Below are 20,011 nucleotides of genomic sequence, written 5' to 3'. Positions count from 1 at the left end.
CCTGTAGACTATGTGTTAATCCAAGCTAGACCAGGGCAATAAAACATCCACGTATGCAGAAGATTTCTCTCAGAACAGGGGGGGTGAGGTTCTAAGCCTCACCTCTATTGAACCCCAATTTCTTACCTGATGGCCCCTCTGCGACTGTGCCTGTCTTAGGTTGTTCCTCCCTTGAGGAATCTTACCCGTCTCTGGCTAACAAGTCATCTTCCAGGGCCATACAGGGAAATGTAAAGTTGGTAAGTGAGAGAGAAGCCTTATTGTTTGAAATGGTTAGCTTTTTACTTCTTTGCATATTTATGCCCTGTAGCTTCTATACCCAGCATTTGTCTTGAGGTATCTTTACCACTTGGAAGAATTATGATACTCGGTAAATTTGATATGAGGCACGAATTCTATTTAAGGATTGTAATTAGGAAGGAAGAAGAAAAGCTATAGAAGTAGCAGGCGGAAGAAACCATGGGAAGATTGATTATTTCTTTGGCATATCTTCTTGTAGAGTAACTTCAGCATGTATAGGTTTTAAACTACTTATTAATTTCACACACACATTAACATAATAGGAGTATAGTTACATAACCAAAGCATACCTGTAATTACCAGCCATCTCCAGTGAAACCAAGAAAACCAGTTAGGCACCTTAGGCATTTGTGAAAACTTATCTATGATATGGTGGATATTGTCCAACTGAACTTGAACAGTCTGAGAGAAATCAGACAAATTAAAACAACCCATTCCTGGGGACTGTTCACATCCCATATGTTCTTTTAACAGTAAATAGTCTGTAGTTGTAAGGTTTTGGAGCGCTACAATTTGTACTTCTCCTAATTCTTGGTTGAATTCCAACAGTATAGATCCAGTCAAATTTGTTGTTTTACTGTATGCACTGGCAGGCTTAGATATCTCCTTCTTCATTCCCATGGCAAGTCCAGGAACTGGTGGGATGAGTGCATCTACACCTGTAGCAGTACATGGACCTTTGTTGGGTTTTTTTGATGATCATCTTTTGGCATGAGTCTTCCAGAGAGTGCTGATGTTAGAAGTTCTTTTTCATATCGTATCTTAGTTCATTTTCAGGGTAGCCAAATTAGGCTTTGATCCTCTGTATAAATACAAACAGACCCTTTGCCTACACTTTTATATGCCCTTTATACCATTGTGTAGAACTCATTGGAGGTCACCACACAGGAACTGCTTTTTTTTCTCATTAATCTACACTTACATGATGAATACTTTGTTTACTAGGCTCTACTCTATACCAGGTCCCCCCTATAAACCCCTTTACAGTCACTGTCCATCAGCTTAGCAAAATGTTGTAGAATCACTACTTGCCTTTTCTGTGTTGTAAAGCCCTCCCCTTTCTCCCACCCCACCGTGCACGCTAAACTTAATATCTCCCTTCTTCTCCCCCCCCACTTATCCCTCCCTACCCACCCATCCTCCCCAGTCCCTTTCCCTTTTGGTAACTGTTAGTCCATTCTTGAGTTCTGTGATTCTGCTGCTGTTTTGTTCCTTCAGTTTTTCCTTTGTTCTTATATTCCACAAGTGAGTGAAATCATTTGGCATTTCTCTTTCTCTGCTTGGCTTGTTTCACTGAGCATAATACTCTCCAGCTCTATCCAAGTTGCTGCAAATGGTAGGATTTGCCCTTTTCTTATGGCTGAGTAGTATTCCATTGTGTATATGTACCACATCTTCTTTATCCATTCATCTATCGATGGACATTTAGGTTGCTTCCAATTCTTGGCTATTGTAAATAGTGCTGCGATAAACACAGGGGTGCACTGATCTTTCTCATACTTGATTGCTGCTTTCTTAGGGTAAATTCCTAGGAGTGCAATTCCTGGGTCAAATGGTAAGTCTATTTTGAGCATTTTGATGTACCTCCATACTGCTTTCCACAATGGTTGAACTAATTTACATTCCCACCAGCAGTGTAGGAGGGTTCCCCTTTCTCCACAGCCTTGCCAACATTTGTTGTTGTTTGTCTTTTGGATGGCAGCCATCCTTACTGGTGTGAGGTGATACCTCATTGTAGTTTTAATTTGCATTTCTCTGATAATTAGTGATGTGGAGCATCTTTTCATGTGACTGTTGGCCATCTGTATTTCTGTTTTGGAGAACTGTCTGTTCAGTTCCACTGCCCATTTTTTAATTGAGTTATTTGTTTTTTGTTTGTTCAGGTGCGTGAGTTCTTTTTATATTCTGGAAGTCAAGCCTTTATCGGATGTGTCATTTTCAAATATATTCTCCCATACTGTAAGGTTCCTTTTTGTTCTATTGATGGTGTCTTTTGCTGTACAGAAGCTTTTTAGTTTAATATAGTCCCACTTGTTCATTTTTGCTGTTGTTTTCCTTACCCAGGAGATATGTTCAAGAAGAGGTCACTCATGTTTATGTCTAAGAGGTTTTTACCTATGTTTTCTTCCAATAGTTTAATGGTTTCATGAATTACATTCAGGTCTTTGATCCATTTTGAGTTTACTTTTGTATATGGGGTTAGACAATGGTCCAGTTTCATTCTCCTACATGTAGCTGTCCAGTTTTGCCAGAACCAACTGTTGAAGAGACTGTCATTTCGCCATTGTATGTCCATGGCTCCTTTATCAAATATTAATTGACCATATATGTCTGGGTTAATGTCTGCATTCTCTAGTCTGTTCCATTGCTCTGTGGCTCTGTTCTTGTGCCAGTACCAAATTGTCTTGATTACTGTGGCTTTATAATAGAGATTGAAGTTGGGGAGTGAGATCCCCCCTACTTTATTCTTCTTTCGCAGGATTGCTTTGGCTATTCAGGATCTTTGGAGTTTCCATATGAATTTTTGAAATTATTTGTTCCAGTTCATTGATGAATGTTGCTGGTAGTTTCTTAGGGATTGCATCAAATCTGTATATTGCTTGGGCAGGATGGCCATTTTGAAAATATTAATTCTTCCTAGCCAGGAGCATGGGATGAATTTCCATCTGTTAGTGTCCCCTTTAATTTTTCTTAAGAGTGACTTGTAGTTTTCAGAGTATAAGTCTTTCACTTCTTTGGTTTGGTTTATTCCTAGGTATTTTTTTTTTGATGTAATTGTGAATGGAGTTGTTTTCCTGATTTCTCTTTCTGTTGATTCATTGTTAGTGTATAGGAAAGCCACAGATTTCTGTGTGTTGATTTTGTATCCTGCAACTTTGCTGTATTCCGATATCAGTTGTAGTAGTTTTGGGGTGGAATCTTTAGGGTTTTTTATGTACAGTATCATGTCATCTGCAAATAGTGACAGTTTAACTTTCTCTTTACCAAGCTGGATTCCTTGTATTTCTTTGTTTTGTCTGATTGCCGTGGCTAGGACCTCCAGTACTATGTTAAATAACATTGGGGAGAGTGGGCATCCCTGTCTAGTTCCCGATCTCAGAGAAAATGCTTTCAGCTTCTTGCTGTTCAATATAATGTTGGCTGTGGGTTTATCATAGATGGCCTTTATTATGTTGAGGTACTTACCCTCTATTCCCATTTTGCTGAGAGTTTTTATCATGAATGGATGTTGAACTTTGTCAGATGCTTTTTTAGCATCTATGGAGATGATCATGTGGTTTTTGTCTTTCTTTTTGTTGATGTGGTGGTTGGTGTTGATGGACTTTCGAATGTAGTACCATCCTTGCATCCCTGGGATGAATCCCACTTGGTCATGGTGTATGATCCTTTTGATGTATTTTTGAATTTGGTTTGCTAATATTTTGTTGAGTATTTTTGCATCTACGTTCATCAGGAATATTGGTCTGTAGTTTTCTTTTTGGTGGGGTCTTTGCCTGGTTTTGATATTAGGGTGATGTTAGCTTCTTAGAATGAGTTTGGGAGTATCCCCTCCTCCTCTATTTGTTGGAAACTTTAAGGAGAATGGGTATTATGTCTTCCCTGTGTGTCTGATAAAATTCTGAGGTAAATCCATCTGGCCCAGGGTTTTGTTATTTAGTATTTTTTTGATTACAGCTTCAATTTCGTTGCTGGTAATTGGTCTGTTTAGATTATATGTTTCTTTCTGGGTCAGTCTTGGAAGGTTGTATTTTTCTAGGAAGTTGTCCATTTCTCCTAGGTTTCCCAGCTTGTTAGCATATAGGTTTTCATAGTATTCTCCAATAATTATTTGTATTTCTGTGGGGTCCGTCGTGATTTTTCCTTTCTCGTTTCTGATACTGTTGATTTGTGTTGACTCTCTTTTCCTCTTAATAAGTCTGGCTAGAGGCTTATCTATTTTGTTTATTTTCTCGAAGAACCAGCTCTTGGTTTCATTGATTTTTGTTATTGTTTTATTCTTCTCAATTTTATTTATTTCTTCTCTGATCTTTATTATGTCCCTCCTTCTGCTGACCTTAGGCCTCAGTTGTTCTTCTTTTTCCAATTTCGGTAATTGTTACATTAGACCATTCATTTGGGATTGTTCTTCCTTTTTTAAATATGCTTGGATTGCTATATGCTTTCCTCTTAAGACTGCTTTTGCTGTGTCCCACAGAAGTTGGGGCTTAGTGTTGTTGTTGTCATTCGTTTCCATATATTGCTGGATCTCCATTTTGATTTGGTCATTGATTCATTGATTATTTAGGAGCGTATTGTTAAGCCTCCATGTGTTTGTGAGCCTCTTTTCTTTCTTTGTACAGTTTATTTCTAGTTTTATGCCTTTGTGGTCTGAAAAGTTGGTTGGTAGGATTTCAATCTTTTGGAATTTTCTGAGGCTCTTTTTGTGGCCTAGTATGTGGTCTATTCTGGAGAATGTCCCATGTGCACTTGAGAAGATTGTTTATCCTGTTTCTTTTGGATGTAGAGTTCTGTAGATGTCTATTAGGTCCATCTGCTCTACTGTGTTGTTCAGTGCTTCCGTGTCCTTACTTATTTTCTGCCTGGTGGATCTATCCTTTGGGGTGAGTGGTGTGTTGAAGTCTCCTAGAATGAATGCATTGCAGTCTATTTCCCCCTTTAGTTCTGTTAGTATTTGTTTCACATATGCTGGTGCTCCTGTGTTGGGTGCATATATATTTAGAATGGTTATATCCTCTTGTTTGACTGAGCCCTTTATCATTATGTAGTGTCCTTCTTTATCTCTTACTTTCTTTGTTTTGAAGTCTATTTTGTCTGCTATTAGTACTGTAAACCCTGCTTTCTTCTCGCTGTTCTTTGCCTGAAATATGTTTTTCCATCCCTTGACTTTTAGTCTGTACATGTCTTTGGGTTTGATGTGTGTTTATTGTAAGCAGCATATAGATGGGTCTTGCTTTTTTATCCATTCTATTACTCTGTGTCTTTTGATTGGTGCTTTCAGTCCCTTAACATTTAGGGTGACTATTGAAAGATATGTACTTATTGCCATTGCAGGCTTTAAATTCGTGGTTACCAAAGGTACAAGGTTAGCCTCTTTAGTATCTTACTGCCTAACTTAGCTCGCTTATTGAGCTGTTATACACACTGTCTGGAGATTCTTTTCTTCTCTCCCTTCTTATTCCTCCTCCTCCATTCTTCCTATGTTGGGTGTTTTGTGCTGTGCTCTTTCTAGGAGTGCTCCCATCTAGAGCAGTCCCTCTAAGATGTCCTGTAGGGGTGGTTTGTGGGAAGCAAGTTCCCTCAGCTTTTGTTTTTCTGGGAATTGTTTAATCCCACAATCATATTGAAATTATAGTCGTGCTTGATACAGTAGCCTTGGTTCAAGTCCCTTCTGTTTCATTGCATTAAGTATATCATGCCATTCTCTTCTGGCCTGTAGGGTTTCTGTCGAGAAGTCTGATGTTAGCCTGATGGGTTTTCCTTTATAGGTGACCTTTTTCTCTCTAGCTGCCTTTAAAACTCTTTCCTTGTCCTTGATCTTTGCCATTTTAATTATTATGTGTCTTGGTGTTGTCCTCCTTGGATCCTTTCTGTTGGGAGTTCTGTATATTTCCGTGGTCTGTTCGATTGTTTCCTCCCCCAGTTTGGGGAAGTTTTCAGCAATTATTTCTTCCAAGATACTTTCCATCCCTTTTCCTCTCTCTTCTTCTTCTGATACCCCTATAATACGGATATTGTTCCTTTTGGATTGGTCACACAGTTCTCTTAATATTGTTTCATTCCTGGAGATCCTTTTATCTCTCTCTATGTTAGCTTCTATGCGTTCCTGTTTTCTGGTATCAATTCCATCGATGGCCTCTTGCATCCTATCCATTCTGCTTATAAACCCTTCCAGAGTTTGTTTCATTCCTGTAATCTCCTTTCTGGCATTTGTGGTCTCCCTCCGGACTTCATCCCATATCTCTTGCATATTTCTCTGCATCTATGTCAGCATGTTTATGATTTTTATTTTGAATTCTTTGTCAGGAAGACTGGTTAGGTCTGTCTCCTTCTCTGGTGTTGTGTCTGTCATCTTTGTCTGCCTGTAGTTTTGCCTTTTCATGATGATAGGAATAGTCTGCAGAGCTGGGACGAGTGACGGCTGGAAGAACTTCCCTTCTTGTTGGTTTGTGGCCCTCCTCTCCTGGGAGAACAGCGACCTCTAGTGGCTTGTGCTGGGCAGCTGCACGTAGACAGGGCTTCTGCTTCCTGACTGGCTGCTATGGAGTTTATCTCTGCTGTTGCTGTGGGCGTGGCCTGGCTCGGGCAGCTGCTCCAAAGTGGTGGAGTTGTGTTGGATGGGGAGCGGCCGGGAGGCTATTTATCTCCGTAAGGGGCCTCCGTGCTCCCTGCAGCCCAGGGGATTATGGTGCCCAGAGATCCCCGGATTCCCTACCTCTGGATTAAGTGTCCCGCCCTGCCCCTTTAAGACTTCCAAAAAGCACCCGCCAAAACAAGACCACAAAAAAAAAAATTTTTTTTTAATTAAAAAAAAAAATGAAATAAAAAAATAAATAAATAAATAATGGCCCCTAATTTTTCTTTATTCTCCGGTGCCAGCCACAGGCATCTGCTCACCGATCCTGCTGCCCTGTTTCCCTAGTGTTGGGGTCCCCATCCCTTTAAGACTTCCAAAAAGCGCTCACCAAACAAATCGGAAAAAAAAAAGAAAAAAAAAATTGACCGCTCACTTTTCTTTTATTCTCCGACGCCAGCCTCTGATACCCGCTCATTGTTCTTGCTGCCCTGTTTCCCTAGTATTGGGTTCCCTGTCCCTTTAAGACTTCCAAAAAGCGCTCGCCAAAACAAAACAGCAAAAAAAAAAAAATGGCCGCTCACTTTTCTTATGTCCTCCAGTGCCAGGCCTCCGGTACCCTCTCACCGTTCTTGCTGCCCTGTTTCCCTAGTATCCAGGGCCCTCCGTGCATGCACTGTGTCTGCTCTCTGGCCCGGATTGCTGGGGCTGGGTGTTCAACAGTCCTGCGCTCCGTCTCCCTCCTGCTCTGCCTACTCTTCTCCTGCCGGGAGCTGGGGTAGGGGCGCTCGGTTCCTGCTGGGTCGGGGCTTGTATGTTACCCCCTTTACGAGGCACTGGGTTCTCGCAGGTGTGGATGTGGTCTGGATGTTGTCCTGTGTCCTCTGGTCTTTATTCTAGGAAGAGTTGTCTTTGTTATATTTTCATAGATATATGTGGTTTGGGGAGGAGATTTCCGCTGCTCTACTCACGCCGCCATCTTGGCTCCCCAGATTACTTTTTAAGTCAAATTTTTCTCTGTACAATTTGCATACAACAAAACCTACTACTTTAGGTACACATTTCTGGTAATTTAGGCAAGACACACAGTTGTGTAACCTCCACTACTATCAAGATATCAAGATATAGGATTTTCCCATCATACCAAAGAGTTCCTACATTCCCTCTCATATTCAATTCTCCACCCCCACCCTCATCCCCATTCCCTGGTAATGCTGTTATCTCTCCATCTTGTCTTGCCTTTGTAAGAATGTAATAGAAATATAATCATACATAGTCTGTATATGAATCTGGCTTCTTTTAATTAGCATAGTGCTTTTGAGGTTAATTTTTATTGCAAAAATTATCTATAATTAATGTTTGTTGCTAAGCAGTATTCCGCTGTGTGAATGTACCATAATTATTTATCTGCTGACCAGGTGATAAACATCTTATTGCCCAGTTTTTGGCAGTTGCCAATAAAGCTACTCTAAAATCCACATATAGGTTTTTGATAGATATATATCTTCATTTCTCTTGAGTAAATACCTGGGGGACTGATGAACTGTTCAGTAGTTTATATTTATCTTTATAAGAAACTGCCAAAACATTTTCCAAAATGGCTGAACCATTCTGAATTTTCATCAGCAGTGTATGAAACTTCTGGATGCCCTGTATCCACACCAGCATTCAAATATCAGGTACGGGGATCTAATTATGATTTTAATATGAATTTTCATAATAAATAATGATGTTTACCATCTTTTCATTTGCCACCTATATTTCATTTTTACTGAAGTATCTGTTCAAATCTTTTCTCCAGTTTTAATGATCTATTTTCTCATTATTGAGCTTTGAGACTTCTTTATCTCTTTATCAGATATGTATCCTACAAATATTTTCTCCCATACTGTGAATCATGTTTTCATTTTCTTCTCAGTATTTTTCAAAAAGCTGACTTTTTAATCCAATGAAGTCCATTTTATCCATTTTTAATTTTATGATTCATGATTTTTGTGTCTAACAGATATTTGCCTGACCAAGGTCACAAAAATTTTCTCCTCTGTGTTATTCTAGAAGCTTTATAGTTTTAGGTTTCATATTTAAATCTTTCATCCACTTTGAGTTAATTTTTCCATGTGTTGTATAGTTCAAGATTCATTTTTCTTTTCATTTTTTTTAGCATGTAGGTGTACAATTCTATACTAATTATGGAAAAGATTTCATTTTTCACTCAATTTCCTGGCACCTTTGTTAGATGTCTGTTTTCCATAGATGTGTGGTTCTGTCAGACTCTACTAGACTCTTTGTTCTGTTCCATTGATCCATGTGTCTATCCTTTCATCTCTGATTAGTGGAGATTTATAATAAATATTGAGAACAGGTAGCATGAATCTTCAAACTTTGGTTTTATTTTTCAAAGGTGTTTTTTGCTGTTCTAGCTTTTAGCATTTCCACATAACACAGGATCAGCTTGTCATTTGCTATTAAAAAACCTACTAATATTTATTGAATTACAGGTTTGCATTGAATTACAGATCAGTTTAGGGGATAATACCATCTTAACATATTGGATCTTCCAAATTCTTGAATAGGGAATATTTATTTAGATCTTTAATTTCTCTCAGCAATGGATTATAGTTTTTAGCAATAGACTGCCCTTCTTTCATTAAAATTGTTTCTAATTATGATGTTTTTTGATATTCTAAATGAAATAATTTAATTTTCTAGTTATTCAATGGTAATATATAGAAATTCAATTTATTTTTTACATGGATCTTCTATCCTGCAACCTTGTTAAAATTACTTATGAATTCTAATAGCATTATTGCAGATTCCATTATATTTGCTATGCAGACTATCATGTAGTCTGTGAAAAAGACAGTTTGCATCTCATGTAATATGGTTGTCTTTTATTTCATCTTTTTATATTGCAAAAATTTTGTTGCATATTGTTGTGTAAGCTTTGTTGCATATGCAATGGCAAATAGAAATTGTGACAGTGGACATATCTGTCTTGTTCTTGACCTTAGAGGAAAGGCATTCAGGTATTTATTAAGTAAAATGCTGGCTGCAGGTGTTTTGGTAGGAGCCCTGTTTTTCTGGTTGAGGAAGTTTCTTTCTTTTCCTGTTTTGTCAAGAGTTTCTATTGCGAATGAGGATTAAGTCTTGCTGAATGGCTTTTCTGTGCCTCCTGAGGTGATCTGTATTTTTTGTTTTTTATTTTATTAATATGGTAAGTTCCATTGATTTTCAAAGTATATACCAACCTTGTATTACTGAGAAAAGGGTAACTTCTTAATGTTGTATTATTCTTTTCATATGTTGTAGTCAGCTTAATATTTTATAAAAGATGTTTGCATCAGTATTCAAGAGGGATATTAGTCTGTACTTTTCTTCTTTTGTGATGTCTTTGGCTTTGGTATCAGAGTAATACTGGCTTCAGAGAATGAGTTTGGAAGTGTTTCCTCCTCCTCTGTTGTCTGAAAAAGTTTGTGTAAAATTCACATTTTTTTCTTCAATTATTTGAAATAATTAACCAGTGAAGTCATCTAAGCCTGGTTTTTAGATTGTGGTAAGATTTTAAATTACTACAATTTAAGTTTAAATTAAATTAAAATTTTGTAGTTGTATATTTTACATTTTCATGTAAGTGTCTAATTTGTTGGCACAAAGGTCATAATATTCCCTTAGAATTCTTTTAACTTTTCTAGGTGAAGTAGTGCTATCCCTTCTTTCATCCCTGAATTTGGTTATTTGTTTTCTCTTTTGTTAGTTAGTCTAGCTAAAGATTTATGAGTTTTAAAAAATCTTTCCTAAGCACAACTTTTGATTTTATTTATTTTTCTCAGTTGTTTTCTATTTTAGTAATTTCCTCTCTGATCTTTATTATTTCCTTCCTTCTGCTTGCTTTGGATTGAATTTGCTCTTCTTTTTGTAGTTCCTAAACGTAAGCACTTACTGATTTGAGATCTTTTTCTTTCTAATGTGTTGTTGGTGGCTACAATATTCTTTCTGAGCATGCTTTAGCTGTATCTCATATATTTTGATATGTTGTGATTTTGTTTTAATTCAGTGCAAAGCATTTTCTAATTTCTTCTGTGGTTTCTCCTTTCATGCTGGGTTATTTACAAATGTTTTGTTTAATTTCCAAACATTTGGGGCATTATTAATTCATTTCTGATACTGGTTTCAGTCAAATTTCATTGTAGTTGGGGAACAAACTTGTAATGATTTCAGCCCTTTTATATTTATTGAGACTTATTTTATGCCATGGCATATGGTTTATCCTGGAGAATGTTTTATGTGTGCTTGAAAAGAATGTGGATTCTGCTGTAGTTTGGTTGTGTGTTATGTAAGTGTCAGGTCCTGTTTGTTACAGTGTATAGGTCTTCATATCTTTGTTGATTTTTATTTGTTGTTCCATCAATTATTGAGAGTGGGACACTGATATTTCCAACGTTACTTGTACATCTTTTCTTTCAGTTCTGTCAGGTTTTTGCTTTATGTTCATAACTCTAATTAGTTATGTATACATGTATAATGTTATATTTTTCTAATTTGATCATTTTCTTACTATGAAATATTCCTCTTTGTTTCTAATAATATTTCTTGTCTTTATGTCTGTGTTGCCTGATACCGAATTCATTAATAGCTCCTCTCCTACGTTAGCATCTCGGCCCTTTTGGTGTGAAGGCCACGTCTTTCCTGAGCAGTACTACTAGCCCTGGAGGTTTGGAGGGGGTACTTGTTTATGCTGTAGAATTGTGAATGCTTTGCCAGTGGATGGTCTTGAGTGTGACAGTGTTGGACAATAGCCTAAGACTGGTAAATTCTCCTTTGACTATGTTCTACTGACATGTTTCTGGTCATTTTCATCCAGCAATGTGGATGTAGTATTCACCCTTTCCATAACTGGAAGTAGAGCCACGTTTACTAAAAGTCAATCTGAGACTCCATTTTTGATATATCCTGTGTCTGTGTGACATTTTTTCTGGTTTCTTGAACTCTCAGAGCACATCTTGAGACTTAGTACTTAGTTTATGATGTCCTGTGAATGTCACATGAGTTGGTCTCCGGAAAGTTATTCCTGTGTGCTGAATGCAAGTTCAGCCATTTAGGAAGTGTTTGCATCTTTTTCATTTTTCCTTCCACTTTTCCCCTTTTATTCCTGTGTTCTCTGTTGTTAGATACGACTTTGCCTCTGCTCTCTTTCCTAGAACCTACCCCTAGATCTGCTTCACTGACCCTAGCCAACTGGCCCTCCAACAGATCAGGGAACAACTGTGCTCAGATCTCTGCTCTGCTCTCTTGAGAGATCCCCTTTCAAAGCTCGAACCACAGGGACCGGGCTCTTCCCTAAAAAGACCTAGGACCAGGCTTTTGGAATTTTTGCTCAAGGGAGCATGTGGTCTTGACCGAATGATGACTGGCGCGGGGAGACTTAGTGGATGACAAAAGCTTTATCCAGACTGGTGCTGGTTTAATCCATGGCGAGGATCACTCTTTTTTTCCTAGTCAGAGCTCATTGCCTTTATCCGATACACATGCACTTCATTGAGCTAAAGCTGTAGAGCAGTGCAGCCTTGATTTATGAGGCCTGTGTTTCTTCCCTGATCCCGGCTGGCACAGTGCTGTAGGCTTTGCTTTTATGTGTCCATGTTAGGGGGCAACTGGCGACCAGCTGTTGGAAACTGGTTTAAGAAAATAATAAAAATAAAAATACTCATGGACTATCCTGTCATTCCAGGTTTCTGGTACCTGCCATCAGCCTTGGAATAAATAAAGGAGTCTTTCCCATTTGGAATGAGATTTCTCTATGACAATTAGATTTATATTGTGCTGGAATGATTGGTAGGTACCAAGGGGGTCTTGCCTGAGGATGAAGTTAATAATTGAGACTGTTAGAACAATAACTCACATGGTCCCCATCCCCTTTATCCCTGAAGGGTCCCCGAATACTACATGTGTAATGTACAACCAGGTCTGGAGCTCCTGCTAAACTCAGCTGTGTCTGGGTTGGAAGGTAACACCTGGGAAAGACTGAACACAGACAGTGCCGGCTCTCTGTGAGGCTCCCCTCCCAGGTCAGGGGGTATCGTGGGGGAGGGATCCCATGGCGGAAAGAATGGGGCAGGTTGTTTTGGGAGATTGGCATGCTCACATACACTAGCAGTGTTGTAGAGAGAGTAAGGGGTAAGAGGCCTCTTCAATGACCATGATTCTTGGAATGTTCTGAGATGCAGATCCTTCATAAGTGTTTTATGTACTGTGCATATGTGATACATGTCAATCACCTCAGGGGATTTGTTTATTTATTTGTTTACGATCTATTTTCTGTATACTTTAAAGAAAGACTTGAGATAGCTTATCATAAAATGCATATAGTACAGGACAGTTAATATTTAAATTGATGGTGAAAATCATGTAGACTGAGGAGAACATAAACATATCAAAGCCTTAAGCCAGCATTTGCTAAACTAAGTTACTCAATTAGTTCTACTCGTGTAAATAGGTATTTCTTGAAAAGGTTGGTTCTCTAATCAAACAAATTAAGCAGACTCTGAGTGGAGAAAAGTTAGCTTTTTTTTTTTAACTGCAAAATCTCCCAGATCCTTTAATTTGCTAAAACATACTATTAACTTCCCAGAGAGGTATACCACTACATGTTTTTTTCATGGTGTTCTACAAAACAGACTTCATGAAAAATGGACTTATGCCAGTTTCTGGAACAGAGCAGTAGTTCACATTCCAATCTCCTTAGGCATATGCAAAAAAAAGACATTTAAAATGAATATAATCTAACTCTTTAGATGAATGAAACTTATTTTTGAAAATAAATTTTAAAAGGATTTATTCCATGAATACTTATTCAGAGGGTACTAGACGATGTGATTGGTACCATCATGAGTAGTGGCTTTGTAGAAAAGGCTGGCATGCTTTCATTATGGCCATTTCTTGTTTTGACCCATAACACAATTTAAAAAATATTAGGGAGGGTATCAAATGACAAAATACAAGTTTCTAAAAGGTAGGATTGCCACATAAAGTGCAGGACACCCAGTAAAACTTGAATTTCAGATAAACAACAAATAAATTTTTAGTATGCTTAAAAAATTGCATAGAACATAATTATTCATTTTTATTCTGTAGATAAAATTCAAATTTAACTGATTTCCCTGCATTTTTATTTGCTAAATCTAGGAACCCTGCTGGAATGTCAAGGTCTGCGTCATATGTTTGAACTACTCAGGAGCCTCTACTATGCAGTAATCACCATGGCTGGCATCACTGCAGCCCTCTTTCAGTTGACACGCACTGATCAAAGATGCCATGAGTTGTCCAATCTGTCTTCACCTGTGCCACAACCAAATCTCAGGAGTTCTAGCTCTTATCTCTGTCTTTCCCTGGGAAATGTCTTGCTTTGGAACACTCGCAAGTTGGCACTCAGCCCTTCAGTTCCCTGAAGTCAGTGGTCAGCCATATTTTGGTTGTCATGGGCCAGTAAGGATTTTACCTTCTAGGCAAGCCCCCCCCCAGCATTTATCACACCATCTCCACACTTGTAGTATATTATTAGCCTTTTATGCCTTCTCTCACCTGTTGAAATGAGAATGCAGGGTCTCTGGGCCTCTGTAGCCCTTTCCTTTACATTAACTTAAGTCACACCAGATGTGGGCCTTTACTGCTTAGGAAGACTAATTAATTTCACTAGTCACAATACTTCTATTGTTTTATTAAAAAAACACACAAATAAGCACAGTAATGGGTTTTCTCTTCTTTCTCTCTCCTCTTGCCAGAAGACTCGAAGATTATTCAATTAATGGAGTCCAAAAAGTGTGACAAAAAAAAATCCATGGATGGAATACATCTCCTGTTAAAGAAAAAAAGAAAGAAAGAAAGGAGGAGGATAAAGGGTTGTACAGAATAGGGAAGGAAGCCTCTCGGGGACCAGCAGTAACTCTGATGGATGGCTGCTTTAAGACGTTATTATTTGTTATGTGAGTGTAGGGAGATGGCAGCCAAGCTGAGCAATACACCTGCTGGGCTCCAAGAAGCCCAAACAGCTGCACACATTGATTTAGAAGCTTGCTACTTGGGGCTCCAGGAACGAATCAAGTGACAGCTCATAAAAAAAGAGGGTTTTATGATTCTCCCCCCTCTTTCTGTAAGCAAACCACCACATCATATGTTTTCCTAACACGGTCATAACTCAAAATTAAATCCCAGCCCAAGGTGTCAGCCTGGTGCCATGTCAGGATTCTAATGGCTTGTTTTAGAGGTAGCCATGGAGATGGTGGAGGAGGGATGGGGAGCAGGTCTTGGGAGGTTGGAAGGGGTACACAGTGCCCTTTGCTTCAGTGTGGCTTATGCACTTAAGGACAATTAAACATAGAGTTTTAAAAAAGTGAATTAAACAACAGTGTTTAGTTGGTGATTTTATGCTAATTACAACCTCATTTCATAGTGTTAAAATGCAAAGCACTGTCCCACTGGGGACCTCCTCCTTGCCAAAGTGAGCAAGGGTGAGTTGTACCACGTGTACGCCAAGGTGAAGCTCTGGGGGGCCCTCTGCTCCGTCTCATTCTTCGGGTGGTTGAGTCTACAAAATTGAATGGAGTCAAATACTTCTGGTAGATGTTGAATGAAAATTCTTGGTCATGAAGAAAACAGAACCTCGTTTGAAGGGCTATCAGATTTCTCCAAAGCTACAGACTGAATATGCATGGCCAGCATGCTATGGGCCACGTTGATGTCACATAAGTCTCCATGCAATGCTCACCCAAAGGTGATGACGACGGTCTGTAGGATAAGCTCTTCTGTAGTATTTGATAGCAGTATGGATTTCATTCATTTATCAAAAAGTCACTAAACATCGCACCTTAAAAAATGATATAATGAATGAAAGAATAAGTCAATGAAAAACATGAATTTATAGAACTATTGCTAATAGTTCTATAACAGCATCATCACAGCAAGAGAAAATAAACTAATGCTATTCTTCCAAAGACCAAATCCTCATAATCCTAAAGGTTCAGATATTAGACAAAGCTCTTACCTTGACATTTTTTGCTTGTAGAGAAGTCATCCATCAACACACTCTTTACCATTACTCAGGGGGCAGCACATCTCCAGCCCAAACTCTCTCCTGAGTCCTCAATTCTGCATCTTCAGCTGCCTGTAGTACATTTCACTAAATTTCATAGTAACTTGAGCTAATTATTCTCCCTCTTCTTCCCTACATCATTTTTTAAATTTTATCTCCTTTTATTTTGGCAACATCTTAGTTTTAGTCTTTAAAACTCAAAATATCAGATATAACTTTGGTTTCCTTTCTTGATTCAAGTAGATAGCACACACTTTCCTTCCTTCTTTCACAATGTCCCTCAAGTCCATCATTTATTTCTTACCTCTGCTGTCATTTCCTTGTTCAGGACCATCTTACCTCTTGTGTCAGGTGCAACAATTGCTTTCCATTCCATCTCTGTTCCTCTAGTCTCTAAGCTCCCATTCCATCTAGCACTTACTGCACTCCCACCCTTTGTTGCCGGGATAAACTTTCCCAATTATGACATGCTTCCAAAAGCTCATCACCCTCTGATTTCCCACAAAGTAAAATCCATACGTTTTCACCTGGCATTTAAGGAACAATCTTGCCTTTAAAGCTCCAGTTCCCACTGATAATATATAAATATTCTGTGTTAGCAAAAATAACATTAAATAATAATGAATAAAATTATCAAATGGATGTATCCATTACTGTACTGGGAATTTTACATGCATATTTTTTTCTTTCTATTCTTAATGCATGCCTGTGAGGTAGGTGCTGTTATTATCTCTTTTTCAGATGATGAACTTGAGGCACAAAGAAACTATGTACCTTGCTCAAGGGCACCAGTGGGGAAGCTGGAACGTGCCCTAGGCAGTTTATTTTGATCCTGCAAGCTCTTAGAAACCGTGCCACCAGTTTGCAACAGTTTACTCTGCCTCCTGAAGAAACCCTGTGCTCTGTGACTCATTGCCTTTGTTTGGCTGCCTCCCTTTTCCAGGCTGCCCACCTTGCCTCCTTTCCTTAAATCATTTCAAACATTTTTGGAGTTCTTCTCAAACATCTATTCCTCTGTTAAACACGGGTGTCCAAAAAGGAATTCTCTTTGCTCATAATTGATACTATTCACTGTCTCTACCTTTCACTGACATCCATGTCTTATTCTTCTGCAGACTCCCTTCATGACCTGGTGTAGTAACTTCCACCAGCACTTAATGAATACAATTGGCAGAATGAGGAGTTCTGGCATGAAGTATACCAGGTTAGTTTTCACAGCCAATCTCTCTCCTGTTATTAAAACTTAATTTTGTACCACTTTACTTTTGTACAAATCACCTTTTAATCTCCTTTGCTTCTAACAATTTTATATATTAGGAATTATAGTTTTTGAAAGAGATTATCTAGAGAATCATATGGGTGGAAAAATGCATTCAGGGAAGCTGAGGACAGACACTGAAGTTTAGCAATGGTAGGGGTGGAAGAGAGTTTGACAAATCCCTCATCGTAAAGTATCTTAACTATCTACCATCATCAGTTAAGATGGTGATGTTCCTGGGAGAAATGACATACTAAACTACCAAAGCCAAAAAACATGAGTTTGTTTATAAATTATTAGGATAAAAATGAGTTGTGCAGTTAAGAATTGGAGGAAAAGGAACAGTAGGTTTGCTTGCATGAAAATAGTAGGTTTGTGTTGCCAGGAAGCCTGGTTGTAGAAGGGGACAGTTTGTGATGGGTAGCAACCAAAACAGTAAAGGAACAAAGAGCCTAAAGAAACGAAATGGGAGATCACTGCAAAAACAACATGGTAACAGGTTCCAAAGACACATTTGACTCTAGTTTACTCCTTGCCTTTGTTAAATGAATCATTTGGGCATTAAAGCTTCAAGTTAATTTAAACATGTCATATATGTATATCCTGAGCCACACATCACTTAATCCTGCTATCTTACTGCATCTCTGGGCTCAGCTGAATATTTCTTTAATTAGTTATGTGACAAGGTAATGTATCAGGCCCTTCAGTTTTTCATATGAAATATGAATATGATTATAGAAATTTTATAAGTAATTGATACAAAGCATTTTACAGTATTTTACACATATAAAATACTTAATGCTATGTAAGAGAGCTGTATTTCTAGGAATATGTTATTAAGTATTTTCTTAGGAAGATTGAATTTTCCCATAGGACACTTCTAAAATTAATCTGCTATATGAATAAAATTATTAAGCTGTGTGCTTGCACGGGAGGTATGAGACTGCCAGATTAAATGAATTGATGAATTGTTTTCATTATGTCTATGACTCCCTCCAATCATAAGCATTTATTATTCTGCCTTTTTAATGGCCTCTATCCCACATGGGATATTTTCAAAGCATTCCATTATCTTCTCTTAAAGCTTTATCTCCATTAGTAATACACTGAAACTTATAGTTTTCAAAGCCCAGCCCAAGAATTTTCAATCCCTGATTTTTATTCATTCATTCAACCAGGAAAAATTTATAGAATGTCTATGATATGTCAGAATTAGAACTACGTAGTGATGATTAAATGTGCCAATAGCTTTATCTCATCCAGTCCTAGGTAGTAAGATTTACCATCTGACTTTCTTGGTTTGTCTGAGTCCAGTACATGACCATTGCACGATCTAACAGTTGACAAATTCCTAGGAATCTTATTCTGTCATCAAATGTTATTTTTACTTAAAAAGTTTGTGACCATATTTGTATAAGTGACTTAAAGAATAATACTAAAAGAAACCATATATGCACATTAGTCAGCATAAAAAGAAATATATTTCAAAACAAGAGCAAAAATAAACAATGGGACTACATCAAACTAAAACTGTCAAACAAAATCAGCCTTCACATAGGAGTGGCAAAGAAAATCATCAACAAAATGGAAAGGCAACCTATGGAATGGGAGAAAATATTTGCAAGCCACATATCTGACAAGGGGTTAATATCTAAAATATACAAGGAACTCATATACTCAGTAGCAAAAAATAAAACAAATAACAAAAACAACTTTAAAATGGGCAAAGGACCTAAACAGTACATTTTTTAAAAAAGGACATACAAATGGCTAACAGGTATATTTAAAAAATGTGCTCTACATCACTCTTCATCAGGGAAATGCCAATGAAAGCCGCAATGAGCTACCACCTCACACCTGTTAGGATGGCTATTCTCAAAAACACAAGGGATAACAAATGCTGGCGAGGATGTGGAGAAAAGCCAGCCCTTCTGCACTGCTGGTGGGGATGTAAACTAGTCCAGGCACTATGGAAAACAGTGTGGAGGGTCCTGAAGAAATTAAAATTAGAACTATCATATGACCCAGCAATTCCACTTCTGGGTATATATCCAAAGGAAATAAAAAGAGGATCTAAAAACAATCTCCACACTCCCATGTTCACTGCAGCATTATTCACAAAGCCAAGATATGAGGACAACCTACACGTCCATTGATGGACAGTGTCTTTCTCCCTCTCTCTCTCTCTCTCTCTCTCTCTCTCTCTCTCTATATATATATATATATATATATATATGTATATATACACACCATATATACGTGTATATAAATAAGTAAATAACATTTACATATTATATAAATATATAACAAAATATATGTACTTTTAAAAATAATATATAAACATATTTATATATAATAAAATACATGAATATATATACATATATATATATAGAGAGAGAGAGAGAAAGACAGAGAAAAAGAGAGAGATAATGGAACACTATTTAGCTGTCAAAAATAGGAAAATTTTGTCATTCGAGATAACATGGATGAAACTGGGGAGCATTATGTTAAGTGAAATCAGAGAAAGAAAAATACCACATGGTATCACTTATATATGGAATTTTTTAAAAAGTCAAGAACTCATAGAAACAGAAAGTAAAAAAGTGATTGCCAGGGGCTGGAGGGTGGTTGAAATAATCAGAGGCTGGGAAAGTATACAAATGTTCAGAAAAAAAAACCCTCAACAATTCCTTTGAAACTTCCTCTGCTCCCTTTCCAAATCACATCAACTTCCCTACTAGAAATAAATACTACACTGAAATTTTTGGAGGCTCAGTGTTGTTAATGAGGTTCATCTACATGGTTATGTGTTTGATAGTTCAATCATTTTCTCTGTTATATACTGTTATATAATTTGTTTTTAAATTCTTCAGTGAATGGATACACGTGGTGTTTGCCATTGCTTTTCATTTCTTTTTGTTTTTTGCTAGTAAGAATTCTGCCATAAATATTGTTATCCATCTTCCCTGTTAAAATAGAGGCAAGTTTCCCAAGACTGTGTACCTGGGGGTGGGATTAGCTATGTTGCAGGATATGTACTCTTTTAACTTTGCTGGGTAAATCTGAATTACGTCCC

General features: G+C 37.7%; 1 long non-coding RNA gene across 1 annotated transcript; it reads left to right on the top strand.

The window, feature by feature from the left end:
- Window positions 1–9,731: 9,731 nt before the first annotated feature.
- On the top strand, window positions 9,732–14,928 carry LOC130683408 (uncharacterized). Its single transcript, XR_008997105.1, has 5 exons — window positions 9,732–9,806; window positions 12,321–12,424; window positions 12,520–12,657; window positions 13,775–13,795; window positions 14,371–14,928. It is a non-coding gene; the product is annotated as an uncharacterized LOC130683408 (long non-coding RNA).
- Window positions 14,929–20,011: the final 5,083 nt, after the last annotated feature.

The sequence above is a fragment of the Manis pentadactyla genome, chromosome 4, assembly GCF_030020395.1.
Source record: "Manis pentadactyla isolate mManPen7 chromosome 4, mManPen7.hap1, whole genome shotgun sequence".
In the NCBI taxonomy this organism is placed as follows: Eukaryota; Metazoa; Chordata; class Mammalia; order Pholidota; family Manidae; genus Manis; species Manis pentadactyla.
This window is presented reverse-complemented; position numbering and strand designations above follow the sequence as displayed.